General features: G+C 46.4%; 1 pseudogene; it reads left to right on the forward strand.

Annotated features, from left to right (window-relative positions):
• The window catches only part of LOC103671735, a 41,940-nt pseudogene extending 40,635 nt beyond the window's left edge, over positions 1-1,305 (forward strand).
• Positions 1,306-15,716: the final 14,411 nt, after the last annotated feature.

Below are 15,716 nucleotides of genomic sequence, written 5' to 3' on the forward strand. Positions count from 1 at the left end.
GTCTGGTGGAAGTGGGAACTTTCCAAAAAGGAATTAAAAATGGAACAGTGGGCGTGTTTATTACCTTTCACCATCAGGTAGACTTTGTGCACTAAACTATTATTAGTAAAAAGGGAATAAATTTCTTCCAGATGTTCCAAGGTATAACTCACTGAGCAAAGACCGTATTGCCAATATGCAATTTTACAGAAGTTATGGCAGAAAGGCCCTTATTTTACTGGCTTAATGTGGCACTAGACTTCAGGGAAATACCATTTTGTTTTGGAGGGACAGTGCTGGCTGTTTATGCACAGCAAATTCTTGGGCCCTGAAATACTGCTTTGTACTTCCTGGCTGTCTTTCTGGGCTGCCTGTGACTCACAGTATAAGAATCCTTTAATTATTCTGAAAGTAGCTGGCTAGTGGTTGTAGTTTTTCTTCTGTCCTTCCATTTCTCTCTCTCATAGGGTGTTTCTTCTCCATGTTGGAAGCGTTCTTTGCCATTAGGGCCTCCCATTCCATGCAGCCCTTGGAGGTGTAGGCCCAGGGCATGTTTCTTTGCCCTGGAACAGGGCAGTTGTTCCTCTGCACGTCTGAGACGGAGCTCCAGCCTTACTCCCAGTCCTCAGCTAGGATGGGGCCATGAGGGAAAATGAACTAGGGCTAGCCTGCACCCTGTTCGTGGCTTTTATTAGCTAACCTTTGGCTTTTCTCCTTTAGATAAAGTCCATTGGGGTTCATCTTTACTTTTTGGTTTTTCTTTTCTCACTAAGGATCCATTTTGAGACACTGTCCTTTTAACCAAGAAGATCTAGTTCTCTGGCAAATCAGACTTCCCATTGTTGACACAAGGGGCCAGACCCTTCCTTTCTCCTTTCCTCATGTGCCTTCCTCTCCTAGGCCAGACACCCTTCCACAGACAACTTGACTGGTTCTCAGGAGACATTCTTTCTTCTGGGCGAGTCGAGTGTCCTTGCCCATGGTGCTGAGTGACCGTCGTGCCCCGAGTGTGGTCACTGATGAGGTTCCTCATCAAGGGCAGAGTGGCTTGTGGTGTCCTCTACCTGGTGTATGACCAGGAGTTGCTCGGACCAAGTGACAAGAGCCAGGCTGTCCTTCAGAAGGCTGAGGAGGTCGGCCTTTCAGCCATGTACCACCAGTTCCACCAGTCTGGAGATACCCCAGCTCCCAGCCCCTCCAAAGTTTAACTTTCACATCCATGACATCTGGAATTCAGGCATGGTTACAGTGATGTCGGCTCCATCGGTGTCCCCCTCCAATGCCTGAGAATATGCCAAGGAGGGCTGGGAACACCTGAAGGAGTAAATCGAGTAGCCTGTCAGAGGAGGCCACCTGCCCCCGTCAGGAACAGGGGCACGGGTGCCATAGACCTGGAGACTCCAGACTGGGACTGGGACCCCACTCCAAGGGCCTTACTGGCCCAATAAAGGACTTTGGAGATGTGGGGGGGGGGGAAGAAAGAAAATAATTACTGAGGATCTGCCTTAAGTAAGCTGACAAACTGTCCAGTTTACCTGGGACTGTCCAGGCTTTAGAACTTAAAATCTTATGATGCAGGAAACCCTCAGTTTTGGGAAAACGCAGACAGCTGGTCACCCTAAACCTAAGTGGAGCACTGTGTAGGGGCTTGGTTTATAAGTGGCCGTCAGCTTCTCAGGCGCTCAGCAAAGCTGAGAGGTTTCAGATTCTTACAGAGGAAAGCATGACACGGTGGAAAAGCCTTTAACTAGAACTGAGGCCCTGGTCCCAGTTTGACTGCAAAAGAGGCAGAGCTCAAGGACAGGTCACTGAACTTCACCTGCCTCCTTTGAAGAGTAAAAACATTTGATTTGGTTTTCTTTGACTTTTTTTACAACCCAGATTCCACAGTTCTAGCTCGAAAGGAGTGTGACGAACCAATTCACACTAATTCATATTCCTAGTACGAGGCAATAGGTAATAAGGTTTTGTTGACACTTGCTGATGATGCTAACATTTATAAAGTCCTTATTCTGTGCCAGACACTTCTGTTATTTTACTTCATCCTCACGACTTTTCAAAAAAGATTTTATTTATTTGTTTATTTTAGAGAGCAGGGCGAGGGGCAGAGGGACAGGAGAGAAAGAATCTCAGACTCTCTGCTGAGTGCGGAACCCGACATGGGGTTCAATGTGGGGCTTGATCTCATGACCCTGAGATCATGACCTGAGCCAAAACCAAGAGTCAGAGGCGCAACTGACTGAGCCACCCAGGCGCTCTAAGGTAGCTGCTTTCTTTACTTTCATTTACAGATGAGGGGCTCAAGGCCTAGAGAGGGTAAGCAACTTGCCCCAAATCACACGAAAAGCTGTGGATCAAAGATCAGAACCTGGGAGGTCCGGTTCCCAAGCCCAAACGTGAACTGTTGCTCTCACTGGCTAGGGATGAGTCAATAGCTGAAATGAACAGGGGAATCCTTTCCCCTCGAAGGACTGGAAAAAGGAAACAGTGGCTATTTGGAATGAGATCTTCCCACTCTGGGCTGCTAAAGGTTATGGTCCCCCAAAACAGAGCCTGGTATTTGAGAAATTAGTGTTCTTAGCTCATAGCTAGGCCCCTCCCTGTTCTTTAAGATGAAACAAAGGGTGGTAAAACCAATGGAGAATTAGAGCATCCCCCACCCCCACTCCTCCTTTCCTATTTTTGGAGGCTTCAGGATAGTTCCACTCCCTACGGGCTCGGCGAAGCACTTTGAGTGCTGTTGGCAAGGCTAGAGGGTCACTGTCTGCTGCTCCCACTGTCTCTTACTGTTGGTCTGGAAAAGGATTCCGTTTACATCAGGCTTGCCTAGAACTGTGTGTCTGGGGGGCAGGAATGTAGGAAGATTCTTACTAGACGTGCTTCCTCCCTTTCTTTAGAAAGGATGATTTGAAATACAAACAAAGTGAGTCTGTGGGGTCACATTCACAGCAGCTGGTGAGTTTCACGTAATTAAACTACTGTGATTACTTTATTCATACATTTCACTTGCCCCAGTCCCTTCCTCTCTGACTCCTCACTAAGACAATGCCATTGCATTGGTGGGGGTGGGGGTGGGGTAGGGATTAACTGCTGTTAGTCTTTCAGACCAACACTAATTAACGACATTTATTTTACTGTGATTGTCTACGTGAAAGTACGCAGCAGTAAATTTATATTCTGAGAACGTGACTGCTTTGGACTGAAAAAATGCCATTAAAGGGAATTAACAGTTCCTCGGAACTCACCATCATCTGTTCTCAATTCCGCAGCGAGTAGTGAAGCACCAGGGCTGAGGGCAGCAAAGGAAAACAAGGGCCAAACGCTATGGCCAACTGAGCTGCCAGCCACCAGCCTGATTATCCTAAAACCCGGCTCTGGCCCGCTTTCTCTCCTGCTGCAAAACCCAGGACAGGTCTCAGGCCTGCTGGGTCAAGGTGAACTCCTTTGGCAGGCACAGACCACATTCCACAGTCCGGCTCCACCTCTCTCCAGCCCATCCCCCTGCACTTGCCACTGCGTGCCCAGGCGCCAGCCCCAGGCACCCCCATCATTCTTTCCACACCACTAGGATTTTTTTCATCAATGATTCCCTTTTCCTTTAAAGCCTTCCAGACCTACCACACCCCTGCTCCAGGTGAATTCCTCTCATGCTTTTAGTTGAAGACCAAGGCTCACCTCTTCTGTGAAGCCTGTCTGGACTCCTCCCCACCCCCCATAGAGTAAGTCTCTCCCTTTCTTGGGCACCCATATTATTTTGTACGTTTTGATCTGAGCGTTTATCAAATGTCATCTCTATTGGCATGGCTGTCTCCTCCATCAGGCTTTGTCTTATTATCCATGTCATCCCCTTCCAATTGCAGAGTCCTGCATAACGTTGCATGTCGGAAGTACTTAATAGATGCTTATTGAATGACTACATTCTGGCTGTTAGGATTCTGTCGGTTGGTATTTATTGTGTGTTTACTAAGGGCAAAGGGTCCTGTAGGTGCTGTATATGCATGTGTTTTGAGAGAGAGAAATCTGAATGATATGGGTCACGGTCCTTAAAGAAACAGACTATCCTGTGTGAGACAAGAAGTTAACAAGCAAAGCGGAAGCACTCCAGAGAGGTGCATGGTTCCAACAGCGTAGAGGAACAGCAGCTGGATTGGCCCTGGGGTGGGAAGGAGGCACCACAGACCAAGTGGCGTATGAAAGGACATTGACAGAGAAATAGCGGAGGAATGGGGGCTTCCGGGCTGAGGGAACAGTTTGAGCAAAGGCATGAAGAGAAGGTCATCGTGATTTCCTGGGAACAAAGAGCCTGAGAGTTCTGCTCTCACCATAACTATGGGGACTGCACACTTGAAAAAAAAATCTGAAATAAATCCCATTAATATCAATAAATGTATTTTCCCTAGTTGCCTAGATTTGCATTCTTTAAGCAGGAGTGGTAATTAATCATTTCCAAATTGCTCGAGGGTATGAAGCAGGGTGCTCAAAAGTCTTTAGCAGCAGGAAATGCTTGTTGCAAATAAACTGTTTACAATTTACTGTGTGAGCATGATTTCTGCTGGGACTGTGCAGCAGATAATAGTAGCAGTAGGTGTGAGCCCAGTCCAAATGGAAGCCCGAAGACAATGTTCATTGCCATTTCCTGTTGCAAAGTATTAATGGGCTTGGCTACCATTCTAGAGACTTTCAACATACAGTCAGAAAACACAAAGCTGGTTAATACTTTACAGTTGTATTCTTAAAAAGAAACAAACTGAAAATTTATTTGTCCCTTAGCATTCCTTTATGAAAAGAAACATTTTAAAATCAGATACAAATACTATAAACCTAGCAGAAACTGTGCTTGGTCAGTTCCTAGTTTCAGGATGGAAGGCTTTTCCGTTGCTAAGTGTATGTAGTATGTGGCAGGATTGACCAGTTTACAGATAGATGCTAGAGTTTATATTGAAAAATTTTAAATTTGATTCAGAGACCTGCTCTTATCAACGACACGTATGAAGACCCTGGTTGTTGAAGTATGCTGTTTCCAATATGAGGCTTGTCGAAGCCGTGTTTGGTAGGTGTGCTTCTTGCATTCTAGATGTTACTGTGTTAGGCTCTGTTGGGCTCATGCAGATGGCAGAACAAAGGTGACCAGCCAACAATGATCTCTTACATTTCCTGTTCACTGTTTAGAAGTCAACATACCTTCACATTCATGTTTTCAATTTTCCATAACCTGGTGAAGTGAATAGAACATGAAAAACGATCCTCACTTTATAGATGCGGAAACCAAGAGGCAGAAACGATAGCTAAACCTCTCCCACACACACCTGGTTATTGCCATGGAAATGGCCAGAACTCTGGCCTTCTGACTTCTTGTCCATTGCTACACTATGGTGCTCGTGAATAAACTGACCTCATGTAGAGTGTTGGAGAGATGGGGAGCAAGGGTAAATATCTGATTGTCATGGCGATCAATATAAACAAGGATGACAATGACATGGTAGGTAACAATGACTTGGAGGCAGCCTATGGCTCACCCTTAAGGATTGAGGCCCACTATGATCAGTATATCTGATGCTTACTAAAATTTGGATTTAGAAATCTCCAAGTCTTTCCTAGGAAACCAAACAGCATCACATACCCAAGGCGGTAGATAATAACAGCAATAATCATAATGAACATCTGTAGGGTGCTTGACCTATGGCAGGGACTGTGGTAAGAGCTTTATACCCATCGTGTCCTTTATAACAAGCCTGTGAGGAAAGTGCTATTACTGTTCCTGTTTACAGATGAGGGAATCGAAGCCGACGTCGTTTGTCACGGTTTCACGACTCATAAACCACAGAGCTGAGAACTGAACCCGAGCAGCCTGCCCCCAAAGCCCACATGTTTCCGTGACATTATTCCAACTCCTCCATGTCAGCTATAATGTCTGGGGTGAAGGAATGAAAACAATGCAGGAGTGGGAGTTGACTCTTACCCCGCAGATGGAGTTCAAGGGTCAGAAAACATCTGAGAAGGCAGAGGGCATGGGGATCCCTCAGTCACAGGAACCCAGAACCAACCAAGGTTCTGTCACTTGGCTTCTCACCCCAACACCGTGTCTCAGTGAACCAATCTCTTACCAGGCAAGTAAAGGGCATCGGAGTGTCAAGGACCAAACTGGTGTGAATATTTTCCCACTTCTGTTCCCTCTTGTTCCTCAGAAGTTATTTCTGCTTTTTTTACTTCTGTTTTCTGGGGTAATTTTCTAGATCTTGATTTGACTGCCAGTAGTATTAGGTTTCCATCTTCTTGAATCTTTAGCATTTTTTTTTTAACTCTTAAAGACTCACTTCTTTTGAGGAGGCAAGGAACATATTCCTTAAACATGAGTGTGATGGACGGAATGTTTGTGTCCCTCCAAAATGTTTATGTTGAAACCCTAATCCCAGTGAGATGGTATCTAAAAGTAGAGCCTTTGGAATGTGATTAAGTCATGAGGATAGAGCCCTGAGGAACGGGATTAGTGGCCTTTTAAGAAGAGCCCAGAGAGCTGGCTAGCTTTCTTCTCTGCCATGTGATGAGGCAGTAAGAAGTGAGCTGTCTGATGGGCTCCTGGGTGGCTCAGTTGGTTGAGTGACTGCCTTTGGCTCAGGTCATGATTCTGGAGTCCCAGGATCGTGTCCCGCATTGGGATCCCTGGTCAGCGGTGAGTCTGCTTCTCCCTCTGACCATCCCCCCTCTCCCGATCTCTCTTTCTCAAATAAATAAAAAATCTTAAAAAAAAAAAAAAAAGTGAGCCATCTGAGACCTGGAAGAGCACCCCTCCTAGGACCTCGCCACGCTGGCACCCTGAGCTCAGACTTCCAGCCTCCAGAGCTGTGAGCAGTATATTTCTGTCGTTGATAAGTCACCCAGTGCATAGTATCTTGTTACAGTAGCCCAAACTGACTAGGCAGTAGGGTATGTAGAGCATTCCCTCTCAGAGGAGACCACTTTCTGTTTATCTCCACATCCTGCCTCTGTGCCCAAAGCTTAGGTGAGCGGCAAAGCCGAGCTGTCCTCCTGAGAAGCCATCATTTACTCTCTGGGGACTTAACCTGTTCCCAGTGAATCTCAAAAGAAATGCTATGCAGCAGCCCTTTGAAATGAAATGCTTTTCTATTGAACCAGAAAATAATCACATCCTCCCATTTACTCTTTAGGGTACAAATTGATCTGACTTGATTTGTCAGAGAGCCAGAACTGCAGGCAAATAGACGCCGGAGAAATCAACCAATCTTTTAAGCCAGCAGTAATTGTTCCTCCTGTCGGCTGGCTAAATGACTTGTATCTGGAGGAGATGCTCAGAATGAATCCAAATGCCCGAGGTGACAGAAACCCAGAGCATTCCAAAGTGGGCTCTAACAGAGTAAGTGTTTCTTGTGTCTTACAAGGGCTTGGCTTTGTGTTTCCACCCTCTCTCCCTCTTATCCTGTCTCCTGGCGCTAGTGTCGTTGGGCAGCAACCAAAGGCGATGCATGTACATGACAGCAAAGGAAAAATAGTTTGTATGAAGACGAGAAGAGATGAGGAGTAGCGTTTAATCCGAGGATGTGTTTTCTTGTACCTTGATTATTAGCAAACCTAGGAAGTTACTTTAGAATAGATATCAAAGCAGAGGGGAAGAAGTCCCTTTGTGGGTAAGCTGTTATCTTTAAATTTAAAAAAAGGAAAGTTTATGGGGCGCCTGGGTGGCACAGCGGTTAAGCATCTGCCTTCGGCTCAGGGCGTGATCCCGGCGTTATGGGATCGAGCCCCACATAAATAAAATCTTTAAAAAATAAAAAAAATAAAAAAAAAATAAATAAAAAAAGGAAAGTTTAAGTATACAAGGAAACTGTGAAAAAGAACGTAACTGATGTTCACGGACCAGCTACCGAGATTTGCTCTTTTGCCATATTGGCATTAGTTCCCTACCTTCCCTCCTTCCTTCCCTACCTCTCTCCTTTCCTTCTTCCTTCCTTAGAAATAAAATGTAGCAGCATAGCCAAATCTCCGTATTTCCACTCCACTATGTTATTCCTTTGTCTTTCTTTCCAGAGAGAACTGTTACCACAACACCAGAACTCATCTTTCTTGTTTATTAAAATTACTTTCGCTATGTAGAATAGATACAGAAAGAGTATGTAGTCCTCTTTGGGGGTGAGCTTTTAATAGTAACCCTGTGGTTTTCCTATAAGTATCCTTTGAAAACTTTTTTTACATCTGACATCATATTGCAATTTATCCATGCTGATATCAGTAGGTCTAGTTCAAAAATTGTAACTGAGGCATCGTATTGCTTTCCAAATTTCTTTCATTCTCCCCTATTGATAAACATGCTTTTCCCTACGACAGACAATGCTATGATACCTATTCCTGTTGAGGTGTCCTCAGACCCAGGTGTGAGATTTTCTCTTTAGAGTACATAACCGAAGAATGAAATTGTGGGGTAACAAGGCAAGCTTTTCTTCAGTATCATTAGCTATTACCCAATTGTTGAACTGGGCACCTAAACACAGTTTGTGTGGCATTCTTCTAATGGTTAGACTGAAAAGGAATAAGCTATATAGGAAATCAATATAACAAGACATAACAAAATCTAGTTGAATTGGGCCAGTTGGGTTTATTCTCTGTAACCTGGTCCATGATATATATGGTTGTATTTCCCTTCTTGAAATAAGAATATAATGCAATCTGTATCCTATTTGAGGTAAAATAATGCCTGGGTTAGTATGCGTATATATATATTCTCTCTATATCTATATATGATATTTCTATATATTCTACCATAAATAGACAATAGGCAAGTAGCTGGATAAGAAGTCCTAAGTTACCCCTCTGAGCTCCAAACTTTCATTCCATAACTTTATCGTCAAACTGAGTTGAAATATATACCCAGCTTGGGAAATTAGCTTCATCTTGCACATAACCTAAAACACCTGTAGAAAACCAGCTCTTGACAAAGGAAGGATGTATGAAGCACCTGGATGAGATCAGAACATCTGGTGCAGGTCATGGGAATCTCTGACAATCAGGAAGAGAAACTGAAAAAGATCTTAATTTCATTGTGTAACCAGCCCGGGAGTCCATGTTCGGACCCATTCCCGTTGATGCTACAGACGGAGCCTCATCTGCTCACGCTGGACCTCCTCCTCTTCTCCCCGGAAGCTCCCCTGGTTATCTCAAGGAGGTCCCCAAAGAGTTGGCATCTCGTGGCCACTCATTTTGTGCATTGACTCCTTAGTCAGGGCCCTTTTCCTGTGTTGGATGGCTGGGCTCTCAGTGAGAATGGGACCCTAGTATGTACACCCATAGTCTTCCCTCTGAGGAAGCCAAACTGCTTTGTCTGCATGGTGGAGTTGGGGCGGGTGAAGAAGGGAGGACAGACCCTCTCACCACTCTGTCTCCTGGGCTCTAAGGCAGCGTGTGTGTGCCTAGATTTCCTCAAGCTCTTCCTTCAGCTTCGGGCACCATTCCTTTTTTTTTTTTTTTTTTTTTGATTCAAAATTAGTCCTTTGCGATGGGTTTGAAGTCAGGGTACAGAGAACACTACCCCACCTTGCTTTCCCTTCTCTTCTCCAAGGCACCCCATGGCAGCACTCTAAATCTCAAAGCCCACAGGCATAGCGCTTCATGGCAGTGGGGAGATGGGACCTTCTAGTACCTTCTAGAATATCTAAATCCTGTTGCAGTTCAAGCAAGACACCCTGTTATACTAGCATCACTAAAGATCTGATGAGGCCTTTGGGGGGGGGGGCGCATTCATTGTTTCTTGCACCTGGCCGATCGGCAACAAAAGCATGTGCAGAAACCAGACTTGTGGATGGAGAACAGAGCTGTAGATACACGGAACAACAAGCTTGATTGGAGCTTAATCAACCCCCTCCCCTCCTCCCCCTGCCCGACATTACTTAAAATACAGAATCACATTTGAAGAGTCTTTAGATGAACTCTTCCAGCATCCCACCTGTTTTAGTTACCTACTGTTGTATAACAAACCATCTCGAAATGTAGTGACTTCGATGATAATACTCAACCACTATTCACTACTAAGAAGATCCTGCTAATTAAAAATAGGAATGAAGTTTTTTAATCTAATAAAAGCTACCTACGAAAAGAATGTGGTGACTTAAAACAACAGTGATTTATTATTTCCCTCAATCCTCGGTTGGCTGTGTGGTTCCTCTGCTGTTCTCACCTGGGCTCACTTATGGGGCTATATTGACCTGGGGGACCAAGGTGGCCTCATTCATGCTCTGGCAGATGGTCCTGGCTGTGGGCTGCAGTGCCTCATTTTTCTCCATGCAGCCTCCCCTCCCAGGGGGCTAGGCTGGGTTCCATACATGGTCTTCAGCCTTTCAGGAGGGAGGAAGCCCCAAGGCTTCTTGAGGGCTGGGCTCTGGAACTCTTCTGCCACATTCGGTTGGTGAAAACCAGACGCAGGGCCAGCCCAGGTTCAAGGCAGGGGAGTAGACTCTACCCCGTGAGGAGAGTTGTTGCTCAATATTGTGGCCGTATTTTTCAGTTGACTACATCGCTCAATCCTTGCTATGGCATCTCTGCTATTGTTCCACTTGAATAAGGGCAGTGGTCTTTATTTTTTCCTGGGGCAACCTGCTTCATATAGACCACCCAGAGCCTTCTCCCTTTAGATGACTCCCCTCTTGGTTCAAAATAAGCATCAGGGTCCCATGCTGCTTTAGCCAGTCCTGGGGAAACAAAACATTTATTGGGATGAGTAAGAGGAAATTCACATTTAGGACACATAGATGGAATAACTGATTGTGTCTAAGCTCTGTTTGAGCTAGGTATGCCTTTTGTGGGAAACAACCTCGTTCTGAAGGGCCAAGCTGGGCCAGTGTGGGGCTGAGGGGAAATAAAACTAATGAGCTGACTGGGGCTGTACTGGCTTAGTCTTGAAAGGAGAAGGATAAAGGGGGCCCTTGAGGATTTTAAGTTGTTCAGCTTAGTTCACTAGAGCAAGGCAACAGATAAATTAGTTGGGGAGAAAGTCCTCGTCAGGAATAAAGTGTACCCAGGGCTATATATATCTCAGGAAATTAGATATTGTCATACGTGGTTACATGGCATGAAGATACAGGAGAGGCGAGAGGATGCCGACGTGGTTTTGGTCTAGTGTCTCGTGCCTCCTAGTGTATGTGCTGGGCCACCAGGAGAATCTTGGGCCCACCCCAAAACTACTGAATCAGAATCTGCATTTTAACAAGATCACCAACTAACACATATGCTCGTTAAAGTTTGAGAAGCCTTGGCCTAGGGAGTCTTCCTGATATCATTAAATCATATCCCATGGGAGGCTCCACATTAAGCTGGCCTTACTTCCAAAAAAGAACTATGCTTGGTACTACCCAAGGCTTTCTGGGAACAGAACAGAGAGGGTCCAGTCTCACTATGGGCACTCACAGTCTGTGACCCCTTTTTCTAACCCACTGAAACTCTTCTGGAAGCCATGAACCCTTTCCCCAGAATGTACATGCACAACCATATCCACCCAGAATTTCATCAGATTTCATGACTCCTCCGAAGCCTTGGTCTGGGGAGCCAAGGTCAAGAGCTCATGCTCTGCAGCCAGTCAGGATGGGGAGTTACTGCAAGCAGCTCCTGCTCCGGTTTGAGTACCGCTGGCAGAAGGGTTGGAACCATGCAGGGAGAGGTCATGCGGGGTTCTCACCAAGGTGGAAAGTGACTAACACGAAAAGCAAAGGACAGGCACCAAGTGTTTACAGAGCTAAAGAAACTGTGTTTATAACACATAGTTTGCCAAGGAGGTGATAGTGAACAGATGTGTCATTTGCAATTATTCCTAAAGATGTTAATTATGCAAATGGAATCTCTGATTGGGTTCTAAAAAAAGAACCCCATATATTATGGGGTGTTAGACGTGCACAATCAAGCATGCTTGCTGACTGTTCCTCCAGGTAACCACTGTCGGCACCAGACTCCTCACCTGGGGCTCTTGTTTTAAATGGACCACCCTGAGAGCCAGAGAGGGGTTCTGGAAGCCCTTTCCACCTGCAGAAGGTGAAACTGGAAGTGATCTTTGGGATCACGGAGTACAGCTCTGTCCTTGTAAAGAGGCAGAAACTGAGGCCCAGAGAAACTATGTGACTTGTCACTAGCGGAGGGAGGATAGAGCGACTGTCTTTTACGTCCTCAGTTTGCTTTTGCTTGCCGTATTGCGTCAACGAGGACATGTGTCAATGATCAGTTTTCTGGTCAGAGTCTACTCTGTGAACTGAGGGCCAAGGGAATGATGTGAACAAAATATCTCCCTAACCCACTCAGGGTATGCATGTAAGTATGTGTGTAGGGGAGAGGAAAGTGGGCAGTTAGGATAATGGAGGGGTTTATAGTCCAAGCCATGCTGTTCAAGAGAGGAGCTAGCAGTCATCTGTGTCTATTGAAGTTAGAATTAAATACAATTAGGGGCGCCTGGGTAGCACAGTGGTTAAGCGTCTGCCTTCGGCTCAGAGCGTGATCCCGGCATTCTGGGATCGAGCCCCACATCAGGCTCCTCCGCTGGAAGCCTGCTTCTTCTTCTCCCACTCCCCCTGCTTGTGTTCCATCTCTCGCTGGCTGTCTCTATCTCTGTCAAATGAATAAATAAAATCTTTAAAAAAAATTAAATAAAATTACATTTACAATTGAGTTGCAGTAGTCACGTTTCAAACACTCAGTAGCTACTTGTGGCCGGTGCCTCTCCTACTGCACGATGCAGAACATTTCCGTTACTGCAAGAGAGTCCTGTTTTGGGCAGGGCTTTCAAGAGTCCTGTATCAGATTTTCTGAGTCTGAATCCCAGTTCTGCCACTTAGAGGAAAATCCTCTGTGCCTTATTTAATGTTTCCAAGCCTCAGTTTCCTCATCTGTAAAATGGGTGCAAGCCTCACGGCCTCAGGAGTTTGCTGTGAAGATGATGAATGTAAAGGAGACAATGTGTGTCAAGTGCTTAGCAAAAAGGAGCTTATACTTATTAAGCACGAAATAAATGCTGTTATTATCCTCATGAAGCATCTCGGCATCCTGCTTAAGCCCGTGTTTGGGGTGTCTGGCTGGCTCAGGCATGAGAGCATGGGAACCGCCAGAGTGCTGGGCACAAGGAGAGGACACTGGGGTGTGATTTGCGAGAAGAAGTGGAGGGCAGCGGCGATCACCTCACTTCGCGAAGTTGTCCCAGTCTGGCCCCACAAGGCCAGGTGTGGCCGAGCCGACTGTCAGTCTGTGCAGTTCCTCACCCCTCACATCCCTTGTGCCAACTGCGTGCCTGCTTGTCCACAAGAGGGAGGCAAGGGAAAGGAGACAAAGAAATCCTAAAAGTCCAGCTGGCTCTTTGCTGGCAGCTCTGGTCAGAGGTTTGCTGCAGAGGAAGACGAAGTTCCTGATGCAACTAAGACTGCCTTTCACGGAAGCTGGCAGGTCTCAGCTGTGCTTTCCTTGAACCCCTTTCCCCCCGCAGAGAGGACTTTTCCCCGAGGCGGTGTGCTACCTGGAAAGTCCTACGTCTTGGCCTCTCCGGAGGGCTAGGGCCATTTCCGCACCTGGCTAGAGGCCATGCCAACTTGCCCGCAGCCCTCAAGACGGCTTCAGAGCGCAGGACGCAGCAGGTGGGGGAGAGGTGGCAGCCGGCCAGGTGATTCAGCCGTGGGGTCCGCCACCCCGCAGGACCGACGGCGCTGCCAGGGCTCACAGAGTATCGTGTTAGGCATCGTGAGAAGGGATTAAAAAATGATACTTTTCGCCCGGAGGGAATTTTCATCTAATTCAGGAGCTGGTGAGCCAGGGGACAAAGGGGACTTAGGGTGGCTGAAGAGAAAGAACACAGTAGTAGGATCTGCAGATGTATCTTATTCCCAGTGTGACTTGGGGCCGCTTCTCGCAGTTCTCTGGGCCTCCTCGCGGCCATCACGAACCAATGTAAGCCGACGGACTGTGTGATTGGCAAGTCCTCCACGGCTAGAGCCCTGGGCTTCCAATGCAGATGTGGGGATGTGAATATCTGTGCTGGGAAAGAAGAGTCTTCCTCTGGGGTGAGATTTATCAGATGAAAGTATAGAATGTCCAGTTTCACATAAACAACAAATTTCTTAGTGCATGTCCCATGTAATATCTGGGATGTTCTTTTTTTTTTTTTTTTTTAAGATTTTATTTATTTGTCAGAGAGAGAGGGAGCACAAGCAGGGGGGAATGGCAGGCAGAGGGAGAGGGAGAAGCAGATTCTCTGCTGAGCTGGGAGCCCCCTGATGTGGACTTGATCCCAGGACTCTGGGATCATGACCTGAGATGAAGGCAGACGCTTAACCAACTGAGCCACCCAGGCGCCCCTACTTGGGATGTTCTTAAGCTGCAAGATCATTTGTTTATCTGAAATGCAAATTTAACTGGATATTCTGTATTTTATTTGGCAAACTGCCATTCACCAAATATGTCTGCCGCTCTCACTGTGTAGAGGGTTGTTTCTGCCTGGCTCCATCCTTTTACCAGGACCCCCTTGGCCACTGAGTGACAAGGATAGCTGTGACTAAGGCGAGACCTTTGGCTTCCCCTTAGGCTTTCACTGGCTGGACCCAAGAGTTAAGGGCGCTCTTCCCCTCTCTCTCTCTTGAGCAGGAGAAGCAGCAGGAAACTCTCCCTTTTCTCAGCCCTTCTGACGGCTGAGAGCGTGAACTTGCTGTCAGTTCTGAGGGCCCCTTCACCATGGGCATGCTGAGGTCTCAGGGTCAGTGCATGGATTTGGGATGGGAGCAGAGGCCCTATTTGTCCAAAAGTTTAGCCTTTTTTCTCCAATCTCACTTTTACCAGTGAACTCTGCGTTTGGGGAATTATTGGGTGCTTGGTGACTTAGTAATAAGCTGATACCTTCCTTCCAACTGGGTCAGTGCGTTTCTGTGTTTTCCTATTTGACCTAAAACGGAGGAGATTTGAGACTTAGGTCCCAAGCCTCTTACATCATTGTTGTGTCTATGAATCAGACTTACTGGCCCACTTAGATCCAACCTCACTGATGGGGAAAAAGCAAAAGCAGAAGCGAAGTGGATGGCACGTGACATCATTAGGCTGGGGCAGGAGGAAGGGATCAGATCTGGGTTGTCCTGGCACCTGTCTTCTTTACTTATAGAAATGTTCTGAGAACTTTGTGTTGTAAATAACAGCTTATGGCATGAAAGAAGGCAGAGAGGGCTTAAGGCTGGTTACCCAGCTGTGATGTTTCTGGTTGCAGATGTTTACATGAGCTGGCCATCAGAAGGTACATTTTGAGATCCTTTGCCAGCGGAGGCTGTTATACCAGTGGGATTTTCTTAGCTCGGGCTCTTATTTCTTGTCTGGACCTTTGCCACACAGCATTGTAACTGCATGCCTCCTATACTTGGTTTTCTTAAACACGGATCTGATGATGTCACAACACTGCCTGAATCTTACTCTTTTCTACAGAATTAAGTCCAATCTCCTGAGCAGGGTACACAGACCCTTCCCAGGCTGCTCTGACACTCTTCGAATTTCAGCTTTTCTCCAGCTACCCCCTCCCTGCTCCCGGGCATTCTGGGGTGTAGCCAGGTCAACTGCTAGCTGTCACCTAAACATTCTCCCTTCCATCTCCAAAATTTGCACATCGTTGGCCCTTCTACTTCTAATGCCCTGCTTCTGCGCTCTCTGGTGAATGTTGTCTTTTGAGAACAAACTCAAATGTCAGCTCTCCAAAGCCCGTCTCTAATTTCCCTCTCCCTTGCCAAATA

The sequence above is a fragment of the Ursus maritimus genome, unplaced genomic scaffold (genome assembly GCF_017311325.1).
Source record: "Ursus maritimus isolate PB19 unplaced genomic scaffold, ASM1731132v1 scaffold_6, whole genome shotgun sequence".
NCBI lineage: Eukaryota > Metazoa > Chordata > Mammalia > Carnivora > Ursidae > Ursus > Ursus maritimus.